The sequence below is a fragment of the Scyliorhinus canicula genome, chromosome 9 (genome assembly GCF_902713615.1).
Source record: "Scyliorhinus canicula chromosome 9, sScyCan1.1, whole genome shotgun sequence".
Classification (NCBI taxonomy): Eukaryota; Metazoa; Chordata; class Chondrichthyes; order Carcharhiniformes; family Scyliorhinidae; genus Scyliorhinus; species Scyliorhinus canicula.
Window position 1 is genome coordinate 167,834,622 of NC_052154.1, and position 24,216 is coordinate 167,858,837.

At 46.9% G+C, this 24,216-nt stretch overlaps 1 protein-coding gene and 1 pseudogene across 2 annotated transcripts in view; both read right to left on the minus strand.

Annotated features, from left to right (window-relative positions):
* The window catches only part of dennd2b (DENN domain containing 2B), a 412,949-nt gene that overhangs the window by 275,391 nt on the left and 113,342 nt on the right, over positions 1-24,216 (minus strand). The window lies entirely within an intron of this gene.
* On the minus strand, positions 15,754-16,121 carry LOC119970956 (annotated as a pseudogene).

A 24,216-nucleotide genomic window follows, 5' to 3' on the forward strand; every position in this document is an offset into this window, starting at 1 on the left:
GCAAGGGCATTGCCTCGAGCAGGACGACCAGCTATAATTCCCGGGGAATCGGGCAGGTGGAGAAGGAGAATGGAACGGTCTGGAAGGTCGTCCTGCTGGCCCTGTGGTCTAAAAATCTCCCGGTCTCCCGCTGGCGGGGAGGTCCTCCCCGACGCGCTCCACTCCATACGATCGCTCCTCTGCACCGCGACTAACAAAATCCCCCATGAACCTCTCTTTGCCTTCCCCAGGAAGTCACCTCAGGGGTCTCAATCCCAACATGGCTGACAGTTCCTGGACCCGTCCTCCTTCGCAAGCATGTGTGGACCCATAAGTCGGACCCTTTGGTCGAAAGGGTCCACCTCCTACACGCAAAACCACGGTACGTCTACGTGGTGCACCCCAACGGGCGCCAGAACACAGTCTCCCTCCGGGACCTGGCACCCGATGGATCCACGTCCCCGACTCGACAACCCCCCCCCCACCTCCCCTCCAGTTGCCTCATTCACCCCTGCACCACTCACCCTCCCCCCAGCGAACCTCACCGCAGCCCCTAACCCAGGAGGATCCGTCCTCCCATTGGTTCCACTCGGGTGACGGAGACGACAACACACTCCCGGAGTCACAGGTGACCAAGTCGGCTCCACCAGGACCACCAAGACTGAGGCGATCACAGAAGAGGATCAAGGCCCCCGACAGTCTGAACTCATAAATCTTTTTTCCACCACCCTCGCCGGACTCTTTTTTTTTTTTAAACAGGGGGTGAATGTTGTAGTCACCACTAGATGTATTTATTATATGTTTTACGGTAAGACACATATACTAGAGATACATGGGTAAATCCCTGCCTGCTGGCTCCGCCCAGTAGGCGGTGTATAAATGTGTGCGCTTGCTGGTGCTGCAGCCATTCTGGCTCCAGCTACAGGAGGCACAACATCTTTGCTCAATAAAGCCTTGATTATTCTACTACTCTTGTCTTTGTGGTAATTGTTAGTGCATCAATGATCTAGAGCGAAATGAAAATCGCTTATTGTCACAAGTAGGCTTCAAATGAAGTTACTGTGAAAAGCCCCTAGTCACCACATTCCTGCGCCTGTTCAGGGAGGCTGGTACGGGAATTGAACCGCGCTGCTGGCCTGCCTTGGTCTGCTTTAAAAGTCAGCTAAACCAGCCCCTTGATGCAGACTTTGCAGGATCAACTGGACAGGCGGAACTGCATCACCTCTTCTCGGACAATTAAGCATGGACAATAACTGCTGGCCTAGCCGGTGAGGCTCACATCCCGTGAATACATTTTTTTTTAAAAAACCTCACCTTGGCACACGGACGAACCAAAGCATTAATAAAAGGTGAGCAACATGTTCAAAAGAGCTGTTATCGCTCTTTAGAAAGTTAAACAATATAAAAACAGGCCATGCTGTGTGAAGACAAGAGACTGCATTTTCCTCTCGGTGCGGTGATGCACTCTGATGTGCAAATGGACACAATTTAACATTTTTGGAAAGGAAGCACAATTTCCCCACGCATTCCTCAGCTTGCGCCATTTTCTTTGGCGTTCTTGCGGAACGGGGAGTCTTCGGGCTGGATTCTCTGCAGCCCCACGCCAAAATTGCATTCGGCACGGGGTCGGAGAATCCAATTTCACCCAAAGTCAGGCCCGGCGCCGGTCAGGTGATTCTCCGGCATCCGGGAATCGGTGTGATCACGGAGCGTGCCGCGTGGCTGCGGGCCCACTGACAGAGGCCAGCCCAGCGATCCTCCGCTCCCGACCGGCCAAATTCCCGACGGCGTGGAACTAACCTGGTATTGTCGGTCGGGATGCTGGTGTGGCGGCTTGCGGACTCAGTCCGCGGCTGCCCTGGTGAGGGCAAGGGGATCGGACACCGGGGGCCCTTATAGGCCTGATGGTGCGGGATTTTTAGAAACCCATTTAAAACATATCATACTTGAGAGTTAGTGAAGAAAACGGAAAGCCTGCTGAGGAATCATGAACTTTCTGATAGGCAAGTATGAAATATCAAATGGAATGTCAAACTGCTGGCTAAGATACTGGCCACAAGGATAGAGGACTGTGTCCCGGGGTGATAGGGGAAGACCAGACGGGATTTGTTAAGGGCAGGCAACTCAAGGCCAATGTTCGAAGGCATCGAAAAGTTATTATGATGCCCTCAGAAGGAGAGGAAGCGGAGGTAGTGGTAGCGATGGATGCGGAGAAGGCTTTTGATCGGGTGGAGTGGAATTACCTGTGGGAGGCGCTGGGAAGGTTTGGGTTTGGTGAGGGCTTTATTGACTGGGTGCGGTTGCTCTATCAGGCACCAGTAGCGAGTGTACGTACGAACCGGCTGAGGTCGGGGTATTTTGAACTACACCGAGGGACGAGGCAAGGGTGCCCCCTCTCCCCGTTACTGTTTGCTCTGGCTGGAGAGCCATTGGCCATGGCATTAAGAGCCTCTAGGAACTGGAAGGGCTGGTTCTGGGGGAGGCGGGTGGCGGGGGTGGGGGGGGGGGGGGGGGGGGGTGGGAGCACTGGATCTCGCTCTACGCAGATGACCTGCTCTTGTACATTTTGGACCCGTTGGAGGGGATGGGGGAAGTTATGCGAATCTTTGGGGAATTTGGCAATTTTTCAGGGTTTAAATTGAACAGGGGGAAAAGCGAGATGTTTGCAATCCAGGCAAGAGGACAGAAGAGACTGGGAGAGCTGCCACTTAGAATGGTAGGGAAGAGCTTTTGATATCTGGGAATCCAGGTGGCCCGGAAATGGGAGGTACTCCACAAGTTAAACCTATCCCGGTTGGCAGAACAAATGGAAGGGGACTTTAAAAGATGGGACATCACTGGCGGGGAGGGTACAGACCGTGAAAATGACTGTCCTCCCAGATTTTTGATTGTCTTTCAGTGCCTCCCCATCTTCAACCCAAAGGCCTTTTTCAAGCGGGTGAGTAAGATTATTTTGGGCTTTGTGTGGGTGGGTAAAACCCCGCAAGTGAAGAAAGTGTTGCTGGAGCGCAGTCGGGGGAGGGTGGGTTGGCGCTGCTGAACTTCTGCAATTACTACTGGGCGGCTAATATAGTCATGATCAGGAAATGGGTAGTGGGGGAAGGGTTGGCATGGGAGCGGATGGAGGCAGCGTAAAGACACCAGTCTGGGAGCATTGGTAACGGCACCTCTGCCGTTCTCGCCAGCCCGATACTCCACAAGTCCGGGGGTAGCGGAGGATCTGGGGCAATAGAGGAGATATAAGAGAGAGTGGAGGGAGCATCGATTTGGACCCCGATTTATAACAACCACAGGTTTGTACCGGGTAGGCTAGATGGCAGGTTCCGGAGGTGGCAGGGGGCAGAAATGAGAAGGATGGGGGATGTATAAATAGATGGGAGCTTTCCCAGCTTGAAAGCTTTGGAGGATAAATTTAAATTGCCAGCAGGAAATGGTTTTAGGTATTTGCAGGTGCGCGACTTCCTGAGAAAACAGGTGCTGGCCTTTCCGCTGCTGCCGCCATGGGGGATACAGAAGAGAGTAGTTTCCAGTACCTGGGTGGGAGAGGGGAAGGTATCGGATATTTACCAGGAGCTTTCGGAGGCGGAGGAAACCCCAGTGGGGGAGCTTAAGGGCAAGTGGGAGGACGGGCTAGGAGGAGAGATAGAGGCGGGTCAATGGGCGGATGCCCTAAGCAGGGTTAATACCTCCTCATTGTGCGCCAGGCTTAGCCTGATACAATTTAAGGTAGTCCATCGGGCACACATGACAGTGGCTGGGATGAGCAAGTTTTAGGGGGTAGAGGGTAGGTGTGGGAGGTGCGCGGGAAGCCCAGCAAATCATGTCCACATGTTTTGTGCATGCCCAAACCTTAGAGGGTTTTGGCAAGGTTTTGCTGAGGCAATGTCCACAGTACTAAAAACACGAGTCCGAAGATGGAGATCTTTGGAGTGTCGGTAGATCCGGGAGTTCAGGGAGCGAAAGAGGCTGACGTCCTGGCCTTTGCCTCCCTGGTAGCCCGGAGACGGATCTTATTAATGTGGAGGGACTCGAAACCCCCGAGTGTAGAGACCTGGGTTAGTGACATGGCTGAGTTTCTCAGTCCCGAGAAAATAAAGTTCGCCTTAAGAGGGTCAATGTTAGGGTTCTCCCGGAGGTGGCAGCCGTTCATCGACTTTCTCGGGGAAAATTAACAATGTCAGCAGATGCAGTATTCCGGGGGGGGGGATTGTTGTTGTATGGTTGAGGTGTGTGATGGTTGAGGTGTGTGAAGATTGGGCTGGGGGTGGAAATGTTTATTTTACCATGTTGATGTCATTGTTTTTGTTACTGTTAGAAAAAATTTCAAATACCTTAATAAAATATTATTTAAAAAAAATGAAATATCAAATGGGCAGAATGAAGGGTGATGGATTGAATGTTTGTTTTCCCTCGGAAGGTCTGGAAACATTCCTTCCCCCACCCCTACCTCTCCACCACCAACAGGAAGACTTCATCTTCGACATTCAGGCCAGGCTATCGATCGGGGGCCACTGGTCCGCAGGCGCACGCAATCCCGGGGGGGGGGGGTATCTTTTTGGTGCCGGTCCCCGGTATGGGTCCGCCATGTCGCGTGGGGCAACCAACGCAGGCTGCTGCTTGCGCATGCACGGACCCCCGACCAGAAGTGCAGGGCCCCGTATCGGCAGCCGAAACTGAGAGGGTCCTGGGCCCTGCTAGCCCCCTTCAGATAGGAGAATGACTCTGGACGATTCGCCCACGTTTTGATGCTGGAGTGGGGACATGGCCCCATTATTGGAGAATCCCTCCCATGGTTTCTGACCCCACTTCGAAAATCCAGGCCATGGAGTCCGTGTCTGCCCAACAGAGTTTGTGTCAGAGACCAAAGACAATGGAGAAGATTTTCCGGCCAGTCCCGCTGACGGGATCTTCCAGTCTTGCAGAAGACAATGGGGATTCAATTTGAGCTATGACCAAGTGTAGAATTTTAAGGATGATGAGTCGGTGGGTAACACACTACCACAAACTCTTGGAAGCCCACTTCCATTTCACATTCACTTGTTTCACCAGTTTCAGCTATCAGCCAATCTCTCCAACCCATCCAGTCTCAGCGCTGCAGTGGTCAGAAGCAGTACTGCATTGCTCTGACGGGAACTAGGCCCTGGGACCATTCTCACAGTAAGTCCCGGGCGTCCTGGGAAGGAAGGGGATGACCTGGGGGGGGGGGGGGGGGGTCAGGAGGGGGGCAAGCATGACGTCAGGTGTAGGCCAGGGAGGCCTGGAGCTCCAAGGTCCTACAGGGGAGGACACCCCAAATCTGAAAGGCCCTCCAGAGATGGAGAAAAATGTATTTCTCAGTTTCCCACCCTACTCGCACTAATGGCCACTTAAAGGCCTTAATAGGTGAAAGGGTAGATTTCCTGCCCGAGGCCCTGACCACCCAACTGTGAAATTGTGTGTGGGTCAGGCAGGAAACTGCCCATGCGATTTTACACCCCTCCCCGCACCTTCTCCTCAGAACCCACCTTGGGGGTGCATGAAATTCTGTCCCAAGGGTGAAAACGTTGGGTAGTCAGCAATTTGGGGTGAACAGTGTCGAGGGAAGGTGGGTCTGATGGACAGCTTGGAGAAGGCATGAGGGAGATGGGAGAGGCTGAAATTCAGAGCTAGGGGAGAAGGGAACCTTAGAGGAAGTCTAGCTTTGAGGGCTGGGGAAAGGGAAGGAAGAGGCAAAGGCAGCTGTCCAACTGGACTTGATCTTAATGGCAAAGACATCCATGAGCATCTGGCAATTGTTTTTGGAGGTGGGGGCAGAGGAGACGGGTTTGAAAATATAGTTTGCCGTGAAGAGAAGCTCGGTATTGTTTTGCATTTCTAAGCTGATCCTGAAACAGTGAGCAGTTTTAGCAGAGCAAGACCCGATAGTGCTTTATGTAGCCCAGCCCGAACCAGTGAAGGAAAGACTTGCATCTAAAGCACTGTTCACAACCACCAGACCCCAGTGCTTTGTGAATTGTGGTCACTTTTGTAATGTAGGAAATATGGCAGTCAATATTGCACACAACACACTCGCACAGAAAGCAATGTAATAATGACTATAAAATGTATTCTTGAGATGTTGATTGAAGGATAAATAGTGACCAGGATGTCATGATATGCAAACATGCAACCAATGAACACTCAGAATAGGACACAACCTATGGGCAGTCAGGACACTCAGAGGTAGCATCACCACAAGGGGGCATGACATAAACACTATAAAAGGGATGAGGCACTCACACCCTGCCTCTTTCCACAGACAGACGTCTAGGAGAGTTAGACAGGGTTGATCAGCAGCATCACACCCCAGCACGTGGCTTGGAGTAAGCTGGTACAGTTAGACTGAGTTACTACAGTTAGATTAGCAGAGAGTCAAACTCATTTGAGAACTGTGTTAATAGTTCAATAAACACGTTGAACTCATTTCAGAGTCTGGAGCATCCTTCAGTTAAGACTGCATTAAGTAGCAGCATGAGTTATCTGAAGCAGCATAACACCACATGATACCAGGAGTGACTTCAATCTATTTAGTTCAACTCAGCAAGATCTGTGACAACCAGCTACTGCATACAGGCACAATGGGCAAGATTCAGGCTCCTCATCAGCTCAGGACCATCGGCAATCTTAGTGCCAACTGGCGATCATTCAAGCAGAAATTTCAACTATACGTGGAAGCATCCGATCTCAATGGCACGACCGATGCTCAGAAGACTCACCATTGCGGGTGACCATGCGATAGAGATCTTCAACTCCTTTCACTTTTCTGAAGGGCAGGACAAAACAAAGTACCAAACCATCCTGGACAAATTTGATAGCTACTGCGAGGTGGACACCAACAAAATCTTCGAGCGCTACATCTTCAAGCTGAGGATGCAAGGTAAAGACGAATCCTTCAACTCCTATCTAACTAACCTCAGACAGCTAGCGCAATCCTGCAACTTCGGTAATATCACTGACTCCATGATTAGAGACCAAATCGCTTTTGGAGTCTACTCTGATCCTCTGCGAGAGCAATTGTTGAAAATCAAGCACATGAACCTTCCAGTCGCGATTTGGCGCATGCACGGGGAGTTCTCTTCTCCGTGCTGGCCATGGTGGTGCCCTACAGGGGCTGGCGCGGAAGGAAGAAGGAGTACAGGCCCCCCCGCAGATCGGTGGGCCCCGATCGCGGGCCAAGCCACCGTGGGGGGCCCCCTGGGGTCAGATTCCCCCGCACCTCCCCCCCCCCCCCCCAACCAAGGACCACCCCAGCCGACTTACCTGCCAGGTCCCGTTGATATATGAGCTGAGTAATTCATGCCAGTGGGAATGGCCAAAAACGGACAGCCGCTCGGCCCATCGGGGCCTGGAGAATTGCCAGGGTGGCCGCTGCTAGCGTGGCGGGAATCCCACACCCACCCGAAAAACGGCGCCGGTAAATACCGCGGCGGGGGGGGTCGAGAATGCCGCTGAATATCTCCAATTTTTAAAAAAAATAATTGTTAATAATCTTTATTGTCACAAGTAGGCTTACATTAACACTGCAATGAAGTTACTGTGAAAAGCTCCTAGTCGCCACAATCTGCCGCCTGTTCGGGTGCACGGAGGGAGAATTCAGAATGTCCAAATTAATTAGCAGCACGTCCTTCAGGACTTGTTTGCAGAGGTCACAAAGTTGGGTGGGTGGGTGAGCTGTCAGCAGGATGCAGAGATTCTTTAGTGTGATTTGGACAAGTTGAGTGAGTAGGTCAATCAATGGTAGATGCTGTATAATTTGGATAAATGGGAAGTTGTCCACTTTGGTAACAAAAACAGGATGGCCGACAATTATCTGAATGGCCATAAATTAGGAGAGGGGAATGTGGTACGAAACCTGGGTGTCCTCGTACACCAGTCGCTGAAGGTATGCATGCAGATACACCAGGCGTTAAAGAAGGCAAATGGTATGCCAGCCTTCATAGCGAGAGGATGCGAGTACAGGAACAGGAATGTCTTGCTGCAATTATACAGGGCCTTGGTGAGGCCACACCTGGAATACTGTGGGCAATTCTGGTCTCCTTATCTGAGGATGAATGTACTTGCTCTACAGGGAGTGCAGCAAACGTTTACCAGGCTGATTCCTGTGATGGCAGGATGGAGGTATGAGGAGAGATGGAGTTGGTTAGGATAGTATTCACTGGAGTTCAGAAGAATGAAGGGGTTCTCTTAGAAACCAATACAATTCTAACAGTACTAGACGGGATAGATGCAGGAAGGATGTTCCCGATGGTGGGGGTGTCCAGAAACAGGAGTCACAGTCTGAGGACATGGGATAGACCATTAAGGACAGAGATATGGAGAAATGCCTTCAGCCAGAGAATGGTTAGCCTGTGGAAGTCGTTACCACAGGAAGCAGTTGAAGCCAAAACATTGTGGGCGGGATTCTCCGTCGGCGGGACACTCAATTCTGACGGTAGCGCATCCACACCCACGGGTTTCCCGGCAGCGTGAGTTGGCCACAATGGGAAATCCCATTGTCAGGTAGCCGGAACATCGAATCCCGCGGACGGTGAGGACGCGCGACCAAGGAACATACGGCTGGCAGGCCGCAGTGTTTGTTTTCATAGCAGTTGAGGCGAAGGGGATCAAAGGACATGGGGGGGGGATGGAAGCAGGGTGAAGCTATTGAGTTGGATCATCAGCCTGACCATAATGAATGGTGAAGCAGGGGCAAGGGGCCGAATGGCCTCCTCCAGCTCCGATTTCCTACATTTTTATGTTTCCTGGATTTCCACGTTTTCACTTTCTTCTGCCAATCCATGGATCTGATACATTCACATTGCGCATTCAGCTAGTTTTTGTATTTCCCCGAGGCCTCTCCTGCCCTTCGTACTGCGGTGGCTTTCCTCCACTCACTAGCCCCTTCTGGAAAATGTGCCACTCCAGTTCCAACTTTCGGTCAATGGTTTTTGCGATAAATGACCCTATCCTGATCTTTCGCCCACTCTGTGCCACGATTTGTGGTTCATACATTCCAAGAGTATATTTGCACCAAGTGCATGGTACATCTTCAGTTACCTTCATCTATTCTGGTTCCATCAATGTGTAACTATAAGGAATGTACTCAAACAGCTTGGTTATCATCTTCCCAGATTCCCCTTTTGCCATCAGTGCCTATACCTTATCCTGAGCCTCTCCATTCTCTCGGTCCTTCCCTTTTATAATAAACCGTGATCACTGACGTAAAATTCATTTTGGGTGGCCTGATTTGATCCTTCAAAGCTCTCCTGATTTGTTCTGAAACCTCAGCCTTAACAATTGTGCTCCTCCCTGCATGCAAGGCATTCAAATGGTCTGCAGAAATTGAACTAATGGGGGGGCGCATGTGGCACAGTGGTTAGCACTGGGACTGCGGCGCTCAGGACCCGGGTTCGAATCCCGGCCCTGAGTCACTGTCCATGTGGAGTTTATACATTCTCCCCATGTCTGCGTGGGTTTCCTCCCCACAACCCAAACGTGTACAGGTTAGGTGGATTGGCCACGCTAAATTGCCCCTTAATTGGAAAAAATAATAATTGGGTACTCTAGATTTTTTTAAAAAGAAATTGAACTAATGGTGACCCCTCCAAAGCCAGGGGATGGTCCACGTTATTAAAGGTGTATTCAGATTCCTGCTATGAACTAATTTAGAGGAGTTGTAGCCCCCAACCATCTGAAGCATGATTTGTACTGCCCACACCGGAGCAGTTGTCAATTTACAATACGGTTAGTCAGCTAAAATTATTTGGATCATTTCTTCAATCATAGCATGATTTCTCTCACATATCCTATTGCTAAAAGAGTTTTTTGCTGCTGTGGGCATTACTACAATATCCACATTTTCCTGAATTCAGCATTGGCAAATTCTCCTCTATTGTCCATTAAGAATTTAGTTGGCGGTTCCTGGACAGGCTAACATTCCCAAAAGTAGGTGGGGGACTAGTGGACGGCCTGGGGGCCCCGGTTAGAGTGGAGGAGGTATTGGGGGGCCTAAAGGCCATGCAGTCGGGGAAAGCCCCGGGGCCGGATGGATACCCAGTAGAGTTTTACAAGAAGTTCTCGGAGTTAGTGGGACCGGTCTTGACTAGGGTTTTTAACGAGGCAAGGGGCAGAGGGACCCTGCCGACGACGATGTCCAAAGCCACCATCTCTCTGATATTGAAGCAGGACAAGGACCCAGAATCCTGCGGGTCATACAGGCCAATCTCCCTGATCAATGTGGATGCCAAGCTCCTGGCAAAGGTCCTGCTGATTAGAATTGAGGACTGCGTACCGGGGGTGATTGGGGACGATCAGACAGGGTTTGTGAAAGGCAGGCAGCTGACAGCTAACTTGAGAAGACTGCTTAATGTAATCATGATGCCCCTGATGGGCAAGGAGGTGGAGGTGGTGGTGTCAATGGACGCGGAGAAGGCCTTCGACCGGGTGGAGTGGGACTATTTGTGGGAGGTGCTGGGACGGTTTGGGTTCGGGGTGGGACTGGTTAATTGGGTCAGACTATTGTACCAGGCCCCAAAAGCTAGTGTTAGGACGTACAGGGTAATGTCAGAGTATTTCAGACTACATCGCGGGACCAGACAGGGATGCCCGCTCTCCCCGCTGCTGTTTGCGCTGGCCATAGAGCCGTTGGCGATTGCGTTGAGAGCTGCGAAGGGGTGGAAGGGAATGAATAGGGGGGGGTTGGAACATAGAGTCTCTCTCTATGCGGACAACCTGCTCCTGTACGTGTTGGACCCACTGGGTGGGATGGAGAGTATACTGGAAACATTGAGGAAGTTCAGCCGGTTTTCGGGGTACAAATTAAATATGGCCAAGAGTGAGATGTTTGTGCTGCAATAAAGGGGCCAGGAGAATAGGCTGAAGGAGCTGCCATTTAGGCTGGTTGAGGAAAGTTTCCGGTACTTGGGGATACAGGTGGCACGAGACTGGGGCAGGTTGCACAAGTTAAATTTGACTAGAGTGGTGGAACAAATGAAGAGGGAGTTCCGGAGATGGGATGCACTCCCGCTGTCACTGGCGGGGAGGGTGCAGACTGTAAAGATGACAATCCTCCCTAGATTCCTGTTCATTTTTCAGTGCCTCCCGATCTTTATCCCACGGTCCTTCTTCAAAAGGACTGGCAAAATCATCATGAGCTTTGTATGGGAGGGAAAATCCCCGCGGGTGAAGAAGGCGATGCTTGAGAGGAGCCGCAGCGAGGGGGGAACTGGCATTGCCGAGTCTGATCAACTTCTACTGGGCGGCTAACATAGCCATGATAAGGAAGTGGATGGTGGGTACGGGGTCTATCTGGGAGCGGGTGGAGGCGGCTTCGTGCAGGGGCACTAGTTTGGCAGCCCTGGTCATGGCTCCTCTACCGCTTTCGCCGGCCAGGTACTCCACCAGCCCGGTAGTGGGGGCAGCCCTGCGGATATGGGGCCAGTGGAGGAGGCACGTAGGGGAGATGGGTGCATCTGTCTGGGCTCCAATATGTGATAACCATCAATTTGCCCCCGGGAACATGGATGGAGGGTTTCGAACATGGCGGCGGGCGGGGGTGAGGAGGGTGGGCGATATGTTCCTGGAGGGGAGCTCTGCGAGTTTGAGGGGCTTGGAAGAGAAACCTGGGCTGGTAAGGGGAAATGACTTTAGGTATTTACAGATGCGGGACTTTGTCCGCAGACAGGTCCCATCCTTCCCACGCCTCCTGCCAATAGGGATCCAGGACAGAATAGTCTTTGGAGGAGAAGGAGGAGAGGGTAGAGATTCGGATATTTACAAGGTACTCATGAAGGGGGAAGAGTCCCAGACGGAGGAACTGAAAACTCAAATGGGAGGAGGAGCTTGATGAGGGGGATGGAGGACGGGCTGTTGGCAGAAGCCCTGAGTAGGGTAAACTCAACCGCAACATGTGCCAGGCTTGGCCTGATTCAATTTAAGGTCGTTCACCGGGCCCACATGACGGTAGCTCGGATGAGCAAATTCTTTGGGATAGAGGACAAGTGCGCTAGATGTGGGGGAGGACCAGCGAACCATGTTCACATGTTTTGGGCATGTCCTAAGCTTAGGGGGTACTGGGAGGGGTTTGCGGGGATCATGTCCCGGGTGCTTAAAACAAGGGTGGTGATGGGTCCAGGGGTGGCAATTCTTGGGGTTTCGGAGGACCCGGGAGTGCAGGGGGAGAAAGAGGCCGATGTTTTGGCCTTTGCTTCCCTAGTAGCCCGGCGGCGAATACTGCTGGCATGGAGGGACTCAAAACCCCCCGAAGACCGAACTACGGCTTTCAGACATGTCTAGTTTTCTGGGTACGGAAAAAATTAAGTTTGCCTTGAGGGGATCTGTACTGGGGTTCACCCGAAGGTGGCAACCATTCATCAACTTCTTCGCGGGAGAGTGAATGTCAGCAGGGGGGGGGGTGGGGGGATTAGAGTAGAGTAGGAGGGTAGTGTCTATGGGAGAGGAGCGGGCTTGTGCAGTATGGTTCAATTGAGACATTGGTTTTACATTGATGTTTGCATATTTTTGTCTTTTTTTCTGTTTGTTATCTGTAACTGTTTACGATGCTGAAAATTACTTCAATAAAATTGTTTGTTAAAAAAAAAAGAATTTAGTTGGTGCTCCCAGCCCCATTCCTATCCATTATTCTGGTTATATTTCTTTGTTGCCGCAAAGAGAAGTGGTTTGGAGGTGCCCACACTCTGGATTCTTGTAAAACACGATGAAAGGTTTATTGAGGATGTTGCTCCTACAATCAAAGATGGTAATCTGCCCAACGCCCGCACAAAACCAGCAGGACCGTATTCTCTGATAGTCAACAATTCTATTATTTTTCCGATAATTACTTTACCTCTTATTAATTACCGCTGACAGTCTAAATCTCGTTGCTACATCTACAAAATGTAAACAAAAAACATTTTTTGAGGTCCGTCACTAAGATTTCATCAAATTCTCTTTCTAATGGCCATGATGATGTTTTCCTGTATTTTTTTTTACAAATATCACAATTCTCACTATTATCTTCAACAAGTCTATCTTTCTCATCCAGTACCCCTGTATCCTTTCGTAGAATCTTCAACCTATAGCCAAAAGGATGGGAAATTATCAATGTAGTTTTGTAATAATTTACTTCTCCTTTAAATCCCTATCCCCAGCTGCCAATAATACCTACTTAACATTCCGTCTAGAGATGATAGGCCTTAAAGGAATACAATAACTGTAAACTGCAGAGCGACCAAAATTAACCCATGTTGCAAGTCCAACTTCATTTGGGACTTTTTCATTGAAGGCTTGCTTAACAGTAAAAGGTATTTCATTCAATACTACATCAGTACTGATAAAGTAATTTATCCCTGCTATTTTACATGGAATTACTTATTACTTATTTTTAGTGATTTCGCAGTGTTACCATCACCAAACCTGAAACAAGTAGAACTGTCATATTCTTTGACTTTATTTTGGTCTTGCTTACTTAAAAGAGTCCATGTAACATTTGAGTCTGTCCATTCCACATACCGTGGAAGTATACCCATTATCTAGAACTGCGCAACTAAACTAATCTGTAACTAAGATACTCATTACCGGACTGAAGCTTCTGCTGACCAATACAATCCCTTCTGATTGGCGAGTATCATCCTCCTCACCTGCCGTACCTTCCATATCATGCGTTGCTTCAAACCTGTTTTTCATTTTTGAGCAATTCAACACAACGATACTTAAGAGTTGTTTTTGAACCGCCCCTTGATTATTCGTGGGGTTCATCCCTTTCCATACTTGACCAACTCTGACTGGTATAGGTCCAAGATGGTCTCTATCCTCATACTTTTTGTTTGTCATTCTTATTTTGCATAGACGTTTGAGCCCTATATTTGAAAAGTCTCAAAATGCTGCGAGCATTTTATCCTCTATCTTTGGGGTGTCACTGCTGAAGAGCCCTTTGTGCCTCAAGAGCGGCTGAAAATGAATGCTTTCCAAGAAATGTTTTTTAAGGTTTCGAACATTTGATCCAAAAGCGTATCTTTGTCTTTGAGTCCAACTCCGGTTAAAACCAAGAGCCTATCCATGTTTGATATCCCAGCACAGTCCAATAATTTAAAGGTAATTACTGATTTAGGAATTTCCAAATGGAATTACTGCAATCTTGTATATAGTTAGTTAAACTCCATGATGTATTCTTTTATAGAGGAATCATGCTATTCTTTTTAATTCATCAATGTCCGACCAAGCCTCATTCCCGTTCAATAAGTCATCTTACATATAGATTTTGTGAATCTCACCAGATTGTCCAAATCTTTTTCATTGTCCAGTTCCTGAGTGTCTAAATCCAAGAAAACCCATGCAGCGTATCTTGCTCCTGCCAGGAAGTGAAGATGCCAAAGCCATCCATTGATTTCTTTCCAGTAGTGAGATAGCCTATGTCCAAGAGTCAACTTTTATTTTTCCATTGATGATAAAGTTCAGTTTCATGGAACTGTGGTGCAAAATCATATCCTCTTGCCTTATACCTGGCTTCAGTCATCTCTCTTCAAAGAGTCTCCAATTAGTCTTCTTTCAAAAACAACTCCAATACTAGCCTTCAGAGTAAATCTTAGTCTCCAATCTTCACTTTCAGGCAATCATTCTCTGCTACCAACTTTCAAAGAAATTCCCAAATCTAGTGGTGGAGAAGACACTGACACTAGGATGCTTTGGTAGACATTGTTTGTTGCTTTCCACAATGTTTACTTCTCCATCCCAACCTCTACCCTTGCACCAGTGCTGGCTGACTATAGACACATCTGAGTACAACTAACTAATCAATACCCAACATCTGTGCATCGTGTTACCTTAAACTACTAGGCATTAAAGGTGGTCGCTTTCAGAAGGAGATTGTGATTGATGGACAGAGCTACCTGCTGCTTATTTGGGATGAGGGGGGAACCTCCTGATGTGCAGTTCGCAGCCTGGATGGATGCCGTGATCTTTGTCTTCAGTCTAGAGGATGAGATCAGCCTTCAGACAGTTTACAATTATTACATGCGATTTTCCAGTTATCGTAATGCAGCCAAGGTTCTGACGGTACTTGTAGGGACACAAGGACTAGGCAGGACTGAGGTACTGGGGTAACACCACCTCTCCCACAGTGGAAGAATGGACCACATCACTGTGTGTTGCAGCCTGCAAGCACACATTAAATCGTGCACATGGGAGGTTCGAGTGCTTTGGAAAATAATTTTGGGACATCTGAGACTTGCACATTTTATCTGACCAAATCTGTAGCCAGCAACAATGGCAATAGACCCCTCTCAATCATCTTTGCTTTGCCAGAGAATAAATGACCCGATTTAAATCCATGGAATGCTGCCTCTAGCTATGTATTAAAACAAACGGATTTAATGAACGCTGTATACATCGGATTGTCCTGCAGTGTGTTTGATATCTCGTCTCCATTGTCCACTGTGCTAAGAGCTGTTTTCAGCTGAATCATTCTTCTGTATTATTCTTGTTGGAAAAACCAATAAAAACTTAAATAATTTTTTTTTTAAACCTATTAGATACTAACATTCAGGACAATACAGTTTGATAATAGCTTCCCTGACGTTTGTTCTGCTCTAATAGCTTTTGTAGTTCAATATACTGTTGACTTTGGTTTTTTTTAAAAATCAGGTGGTTTATTGGAGCAAATTCTGCTGAGATTCAGGTCAATAAAGTTTCATTTTGTAAGTCGACATGATTAAAAAGTTCAAATATAATCAGTGGTTCAACACACATGTAACAAAACTCAATTGATGAAAAGATATTGGTTCATGATTCGTGGGGTTTTTCAGATATTTTCGGACCAAGTCTCCCAAGCATTAGGACGCTTGCTCCGGCAACTAAAGCAGTCGGCACGAACTTTCCTGAATTGTAAAATCTCATTCCCATTATTCCAGTCAACACTCCTGAAGCAATCAGGAAAGACCATATATTATTGGGGTCTCAACTGATCGGTTGGCGCCAAATCCAGCCACACCCCTAAATAACAGGCCAGCCGCCAGAGAAGGCGCACTACCAACGTTGACATAACCGAGCAGACTTCCTGACGCCACCAACGCCCCATGTCCAAAACCAACCCAGTCAGCCACCACCTTGGACTGGACCACTGCCGTTGGCTTTGCTGATTGTTGCTCCATGTTGTTTCGACATGGTGAATGTCCACAATGAGTCTAGGTCGCTTTCAGTTTCGCCCTTATGTGTTTCAACACATCACGGAGAACGGGCACCTCTCATTTTTCCTTCCTTTGACTGGATTAAATTTAATCTGCCATTATCTGCCCACTTTTCTCTAATTGAATCTGAAATTTCTGAGCAAGCTACACTAGGTCCATCGTTCCTCCTAGTTTGGCAAAATGTATAAATATTGCATTGAATTTTAGAATGGTGCAAATTAGAAACACACTGACCCCTGCAGCATACAAATCAGTGGCCCCATTCCCCACCACCGGCCGAACTGCTCTAACAAGTAACCACTGTTTTCATCCCTTCAGCCAGTTTCTTATCCATTACTAAGGCTTTCCCTGAATTCCCACAGTTTGGAGCTTGACTAACAGCCATTTGGAAGTTGAATTATATTACATTCTTCTGCTATCCAAAAGAGATGCCACTTCCTCGAAGAAGTCAAGCAGATTTGTTAGGGAGATTCTTTCTATTCTTAGTATATACGGATTATCCAGGTTATAGTGATTTGGATGAACTAAAATGTTTATATCTGATAATTGATTCCACTATGTTACACAAGATTTAAGAAAGACAGAGGTCTGTAAATGCCTGTATCGCAATTGTTACCCTTGCTAAACGTGGAGACTATATCAGTCTATTTCTCAGCAACTGATTATGGCTTACAAATCTTCTCCCTAATTTATCTTCATCCACTGGAGAAAATACTACTGAACCCTCTTGTTTCTTCCTGGATGTTGACCACGCTAACAGACATTGACGACCCTTCTCCTGATGATAATGGGCCTCACCAGTCAACTATACACAACTTTTCAGGGTACAGAACATAACTGCATTCAGACAAAAAGATCAACGTTACACACCATACATCACTGTAGTGCACTATTGTAGAATCCTAAATAGAGAAATCGGTGTACTTTAAAAAAAAATGAATTGAAAGTAATCACCACTCAAATGCCAATAATTACTTTCTTTCCAACTCTTGATTATTCCAGCGCATAAAATGTGCAAGGCAACCAAGTTCATGCATTCTTTCTTATCTCCAAACATCAGCTGTAACTTGTTTTGAAGAAAATAAGCCTGTGTGAAAGAAGGACCCTACCCAGAACGTTTCTCTGGGGGAAAAATAAAAAATGTCAATATAATTTCAGCAGCTTCTTGCACAACTCATTCAGAAAGAATAAATAATCCCACCTGTAACCGTGGGAATGAATTGTCTTCAGAATTTCTGCCTCAAGTTTATTTGTAAAAAAACAGTAAAATAAAGTGATATGTCCTGTTTCTTGCAATACTACTTTCCACTTGATCCATATTGCCAACTTTCACTTTAGTGAAAGGAATAGATTTTTCTTCTGATATTTTTATAAATTAGCATATGGTTTAAATGTTGATCTCAGAATAAAATCCTGACGTGTGCCTCACATTGCATAACACTTCATAACCAAAGTATTTGCACTTAAGTAAATAGTTAAAAATATGTAAGATAATGTACTTCTGTTTCATAAACAAACAAAAGAAGTTTGGCAGGTTTGCACACAATAAAACGATTACAACATGGCAACTTGGTGTGAATCCATCACGCTTATCAATTAGCTTTAGAAGAAGTAACATAGCGCAACAGCGACTAAGACTCACCAATAGCTGGACATTTAAATAGTGACTACACATCAAACTTTTCTGTACTTCATGTGTTGTAAGGTTCTTTGGGACATCACAGGATGTAATAGATGCTATATAAATGAAAGGTCTTTTTTGTTTTAAGTGAGAATTTCATACATCTGTAAGTCACTTTATCAGAAAGTCACTTCCTCAGGAGTGTGGTCTCCCTCGGCCTGCTATTGTTAAAATATTAGATTAGCAGCATACGCATACAGACTCCACAGAACCAGCAGAGCAGACCTTTACGTTCCACTTCACCATAGTCCAACTCACAACGATTGTGGTGTTCAGGTAAACAGTGAATATCTCACTGCGACTGCAAAGCACTAAACCAACCAACAGGAGAAGATGGTTTCACAAAGAAAGGGTGGAATTATCCCATGTTTTTTTCTCAAGTGTCAGGCTCAGACTGAAAACCAGCATGTAGTTCTCCAGCTGTACAGCCCAGTTTTTTTCTCCAGATCTTGAGCCTCTGTAAATAAAAAGAATGAGTCGGCATGGTTTGTGCCATAACTCTGCCGGGCCAGGACCTGACAGAGATCGGGGCGCCATCTTTAAAGGGTACACCAATCAATGCAGAAACTGAACGGCCCCCAGCACCACCCCCCCCCCCCCCTCCCCCCCACCACCACCACAAACGTTACGATGCTCCTCAAAGGCATTATGGTCTACTAGCAACCCCCCTCCCACCTCAGCACAAGCGACAAAACTCTCCCCATTCCCCCTCCCCACAATGCCAAACTCAGGGCACCTCCCCCTCCCTTCACAGGTATCGGGCGACCCTCTTGTCACCCCGCACTCCGCCTGCAGGCATTGGGGCGACCCGTGGCAGTCTTGAGGGCACCTTCACAGCCATCAGCCCTCGTAAGGGGAACGCCTCCCAGGGAGTCTCCTGGAGGGACAAAGCCAGGTACAGGTTAGCACTGCCATGTTCAGCCTGTGCCAACCTTTGCCGGGGGAAGTGCTAGGGCATTTCCCAACCATGTCCCTCATCCCCGGGGGTATACTTACCTTTACGCCGCTTGGGGGGGGGGGGGGGGGGGGGATCCTCTCGACTGAATCTCGTTTTTCTAAACCGGTTGTAAACCTTGGTGATTTGATGTCACGTCTGCAAGGTTTGAATATTCAATGAGGGGGGAAGCATGTAGCTGGCTAAAAGAGGGGCTGGCTAATTATATTAAAATGCATGCAAACACATTAAATTGAGGTTCTCACCCTTTGTGGGCGTGAACTTCGTGACGTCACTGGAGTAAACACGATTTCTCCACATAAGTGCCAGGCAATGACCATCTACAACAAGAGATAATCTAACCATCATACCTCGACAATTAATGACATTACCATTGCTGAATCCCCCACTATTAACATCCTGGGGAGTTACCATTGACTAGAAACTGAACTGGACTAGCCATATAAATACTGTGGCTGCAAGAGCAGGTCAGAGGCTAGGAATCCTGCGGTGAGTAACTCACCTCCTGACTCCCCAAAGCCCGTCCACCATCTACAAGGCACAAGTCAGGAGTGTGATGGAATACTCTCCACTTTCCTGGATGAGTGCAGCTCCAACAACACTCAGTACGATTGTCACCATCCAGGTCAAAGCAACCCACTTGATTGACACCCCTTCCACAAACATTCACTCCATCCACCACCGATGAACAATGGCAGTAATTTGCACCATCCACAAGATTCACTGCAGGAACTCACCAAAGCTGCTTAAGCAGCATATTCCAAACCCACGGCCACGGCTATCTAGAAGGATAATGGCAGCAGATACGATGAAATACCCCCACCTGGATGTTTCCTTCTTGTCACTCACCATCCTGACTTGGAAATATATCACTGTTCCTTCACTGTCACTGGGTCAAAGTCCTGGAAATCCTTCCCTAACAGCACTGAGGATGTCCCTCCATCCCAGGGACTACGGCAGCTCAAGAAGATAGCTCATCATCATCTTCTCAAGGGCAATTAGATATAGGCGATAAATGTTGGCTGAGCCAGAGACGCCCTCATTCGATGAATTAATTTTTTTTAAATGCCTTTGAATGGTGGTGGTGAGCTGCCTTCTTGAACCGCTGCAGTCCTTGTGCTGTACATACACCAACTGTATGAAACTGAACCAGCCATACAGACAGAAAGGTACCAGCTCCAATCCCAAACTGATGCTGAGTTATCTGATTACAGCTGGGCTCATGACAGAAGTATTACAATTGACTTCCAGGTTACTGCTCCCAACTGCCATCCAGTGACATCTTCAGAATGGAGTCTTACAAAACCAGGTTAACGTCCAACATATTTGTTTCAAACACTAGCTTTCGGACTCCAACTAGCTTTCGGAGCACTGCTCCTTCCTCAGGTGAATGGCCGGCATCTCCACATCATCTTCAGAATGTGCATAATTCTGCATGTTGGTGTGTCATGCCCCAGTAAATTATGAACTTTTGAGTCAATATCTTTGAAAACTAAACAGACTATCAAAATGGCCACTGAAAAATCATGTGAGCTTGGTGTTTGAGCTTCAAAAGTCCTAAGTCTCAAGTGAATACCTAGCCAAATATTCAAACTTTCACAGCCATCCAGGGAATTCACACATCCCTTTGTTTAAGGATTTATCAACACAAAAGGACTATTGTATTCCAGTTGACTTAATTCTCTGTTTCACCCTGGACAAAAAGAAACACTAAATTTCAATGATGTTTCAGGATCCCATTAACCTTCCATTATATTATGGTAGTTGCCCTCATCCAAACTGGGCTGGGTGAAGATCGAGGTGCCAAAAGACAACACAGATTATTGAAATCAATGTGCATACAATTCTTTTGTTTGGGAGAAAGGAATTTGAATGTGTGGAAGTCACATGATGAGGAAACCATTTTTTCAGCCTGCTCTGCTCAACAAGAAGATGCTTGTTGACTGAGCCCTACAGAAAGCCACCAAACTAGCTACAAATCATCCAAGCAGCCATGCCAATAAACAGCAACACTGTGAAAGTAGAAGATTCTGTCACAGATGGATCCCCAATCTGGTCCAACCAGTTTATTGAGAATACTTCACTTTATCAGGTCTTCACTTCAGCTCATGGATAAACGTCATCCAAGAAATTACAGACCTGCCACAAAAGAGACGGATATATTTATCAGCTGGAACAATTTATTACCTTCATCTGTATCTATTCTTTAATGCATGTAAAAGTGTGTGTAAGACGGATGGGTGAAACACTGCATCAAATCTGAAGTGAGCATGTGGTAATACATAACTTTTATTTTTAAATTCACAAAAAGATTGCTGCTGGGAAAATTTAATTGGTCCACTCACTCTGTGGGTGAGAAAACACACACCACTGACATACAAACATGCTGATCTTGAGCAATAAAATTAAATCCACAAATTAAGTCCATAAATGGTAGAATAGAACCATTGATTCCTAGAATCATAGAATAGGATTGGATTCAACAGATGACCTATGAACACACTGTCCTGCTTGATATACAAGACTCGGTGATTTTGGCTGGTAGCAGATGGCTGGAGCCTCAAAACTACACAACTCGAACTAGTCTCCCCTTCAGAGTCAGCCATTCTCCTCTTCCCCTTATTCAGATAAACACCCTTCTTTCTTTCTAACTCTTTCAGAGGCATTCCTCCCTTTCTACTTCCGCTGCTCACAGCTGGGATTACATTCCATTTCACGGAGGTACCTTTCCAATAAATCCTCCAATTAATAGAAGCATTCACACATACTCATTCCAGTGCATAGCTCATTTGGAGCTGTGATCTTCTCATTGTTGGTCCCAGGTGTAAGGCAAATGGTGCAGAAGGGATGTGAGGAGGAACGTTTTTCAATGCAGCAAAGGGATAATGTCCTGGAACTCACTGCTTATGAGATGATCATCGCTTTCAAAAGGAAATTGGATAGACCCTTTAGGGAAATTAACTTTCAGAGCTACAGGGCTTGGCACTGACTGAATTTCTCCACAGACAGTCGGAACCATGGGCTGAATGGCCTCCTTTTGCGTCGCAATTACTCTATGCCTTCATGTACTGACATTTTGCTTTTCTCAGTGAGTGGACTCATTTCTGATCCATTGTCACATCAATGCTTACTACGCAGCCATGCATCAGTAGTGACAAGACCATCAAGGATAGGTGCACCAGGAAACAGGCTGGCCATATCCCTTCATGGTGCATATCAGCTGTTTTACCATGTTTTTGCTAACTTGCTGACTGAATTAATATAAAGTGTACGTATTTGCAGATAGTGGATATGGCTACAGCTGCTTCTCGTGGTCTTTTTGACTGAGTGAACAGTAGAGTTGAATAATGAGCTTGTTGCACATTGAGTCCAATGTGCAGGGACCTCAAAAGTGCCCAAACAGATTTTAATAGGGCCCCTTGCTAGCAAATGGAGAACAATTCTTGCACTTATGTCACACCTTCCCAACATCAGGATTTTCTACGGCACTTAACATTCATTGAAATTTTTCTTGGAGTGTAGTCACTGTTGCTACGTTGGAAATTCAGCAGACGATTCACGCTGAGAAAGTTCCCATAAACAATATTGTGATAATGGTCAGATTATCTGTTTTTTTACCAGTGGTGCTGATTGCGGGGTTAATATTCACCAGGACATGAGTAATAACTTCTCCACTCTTCCTTGAGATAGTGCCAGGGAATTTTCTAACTCTCACCTGAGAGGAAGGGGTATTGGTGTAACTTTTCATCCAAAAGCTGACACCTCCAACAATGCAGCACGCCATCATTACTGTACTGGAGTGCCAACTGAAAATTTTATGCCCAATTTCCGAGTGGGACTTGAACTCGCAACTTTCTGAGGGTGGGGGAGGAGGGGGGGGGGGGGGGGGGGGGGAGGGGGGGTTAGAAGACAAATACCACAGTTGGTGGTTAGCAGTCGGAGTTGGTGCAGACCCGTTCATATTAACCTGCAAATAGTTACACATAACTGGGGATATGTTGTAACTTTCGAAAGGCAATATCAGTTGCCTATAGGAAATAAAATGAAAAAAAAGTTTTGCAATACCAGTAATCAGTGTACAGCAAGAGAATACATGAGATAAAAGGCTGTATAGTTGAATTTTAAACTCAGATGCACATTAGACGGGATTTTCTGTAGAATCCTTACAGTGCAGAAGGAGGCCATTCAGCCCATCGAGTCTGCACCGACCCAATTCCCCGCCTAATCTCATAACCCCCATATTGTTGGACACTAAGTGACAATTTAGCATCGCCAATCCACGTAACATTCACATCTTTGGGCTGTGGGAGGAAACCGGAGCAGCCGGAGGAAATCCAAGCAGATTGAATAGTGTAGTGCAGATGGTTGCTTTTTCCCCCAGAGTAGAGGGGACAATTACTAGGGGACATAGGTTTAAGGTGCGAGGGGCAAGGTTTAGAGGAGATGTAGGAGGCAAGTTTTTTTTACACACAGGGTAGTGGGTGCCTGGAACTCGCTGCCGGAGAAGGTGGTGGAAGCAGGGACGATAGTGACATTTAAGGGGCATTTTGACAAATACATGAATAGGATGGGAATAGAAGGATAAGGAAGCCGAAAGTGTATAAGATTTTAGTTTAGAAGGGCAGCATGTCGACGCAGGCTTGGAGGGCCGAAGGGCCTGTTCCGGTGCTGTACTTTTCTTTGTTCTTTGAGGCCATTTATCCCATCAGGCCTCTCCCCTGTGCCTTCCCCATACCGCTGCAATATTTCTCCTTCAAGTGTTTATCCGATTCAATTTTGAAGATTCCAATAAATCCTTTTCCTCCACCCTATCAGACAGTGAATTCCACATACTGATCATTTGTTGCACAAGAATACATTTTCCTCTTTTCACCTCTGGTTCTTTTGCCAATTACTTTAAATCTGTACCCTTTTGATACCGATCCTTCAGAAAAGAGTTCATTTTTATTTTTACCAGTGATGGGCTGGTGAGTGGGCTGCATGAGTGGCCCGCCTTCATCTCAGTGAGCTGCATGATTAAAACACGATTTGTTCACTAACCATAGCCCCCAGGCTGCAGATCTAATCTAAAAGACCCTACCAAATCTCCTCTTCACTTTTTCTGTTCTAAGGCGAACAACCTCCGTTTTTACAGTCTATCCACAGAGCCATAATCCTTCATCTGTGGATCCATTGCAATACATTTCTTCTATGCATTCTTCAAATCCTGCATCTCCTTTATGTGGTGCCCATAATTGGACACAGTGCTCCCAGCTTGGGCCACACTAGCGTCTTATGTAGGTAAAATATATTCATGAGATTTATTGAGACAGCAGGAGAGGTTAGGGTAATGTTAATGTTTCATGGGGCTGCCATGAAAGTATTAATTGTTCATTGAAATAATATCTGAACTGAGATTTGAATGTTGGATCCTCAAATTAAAA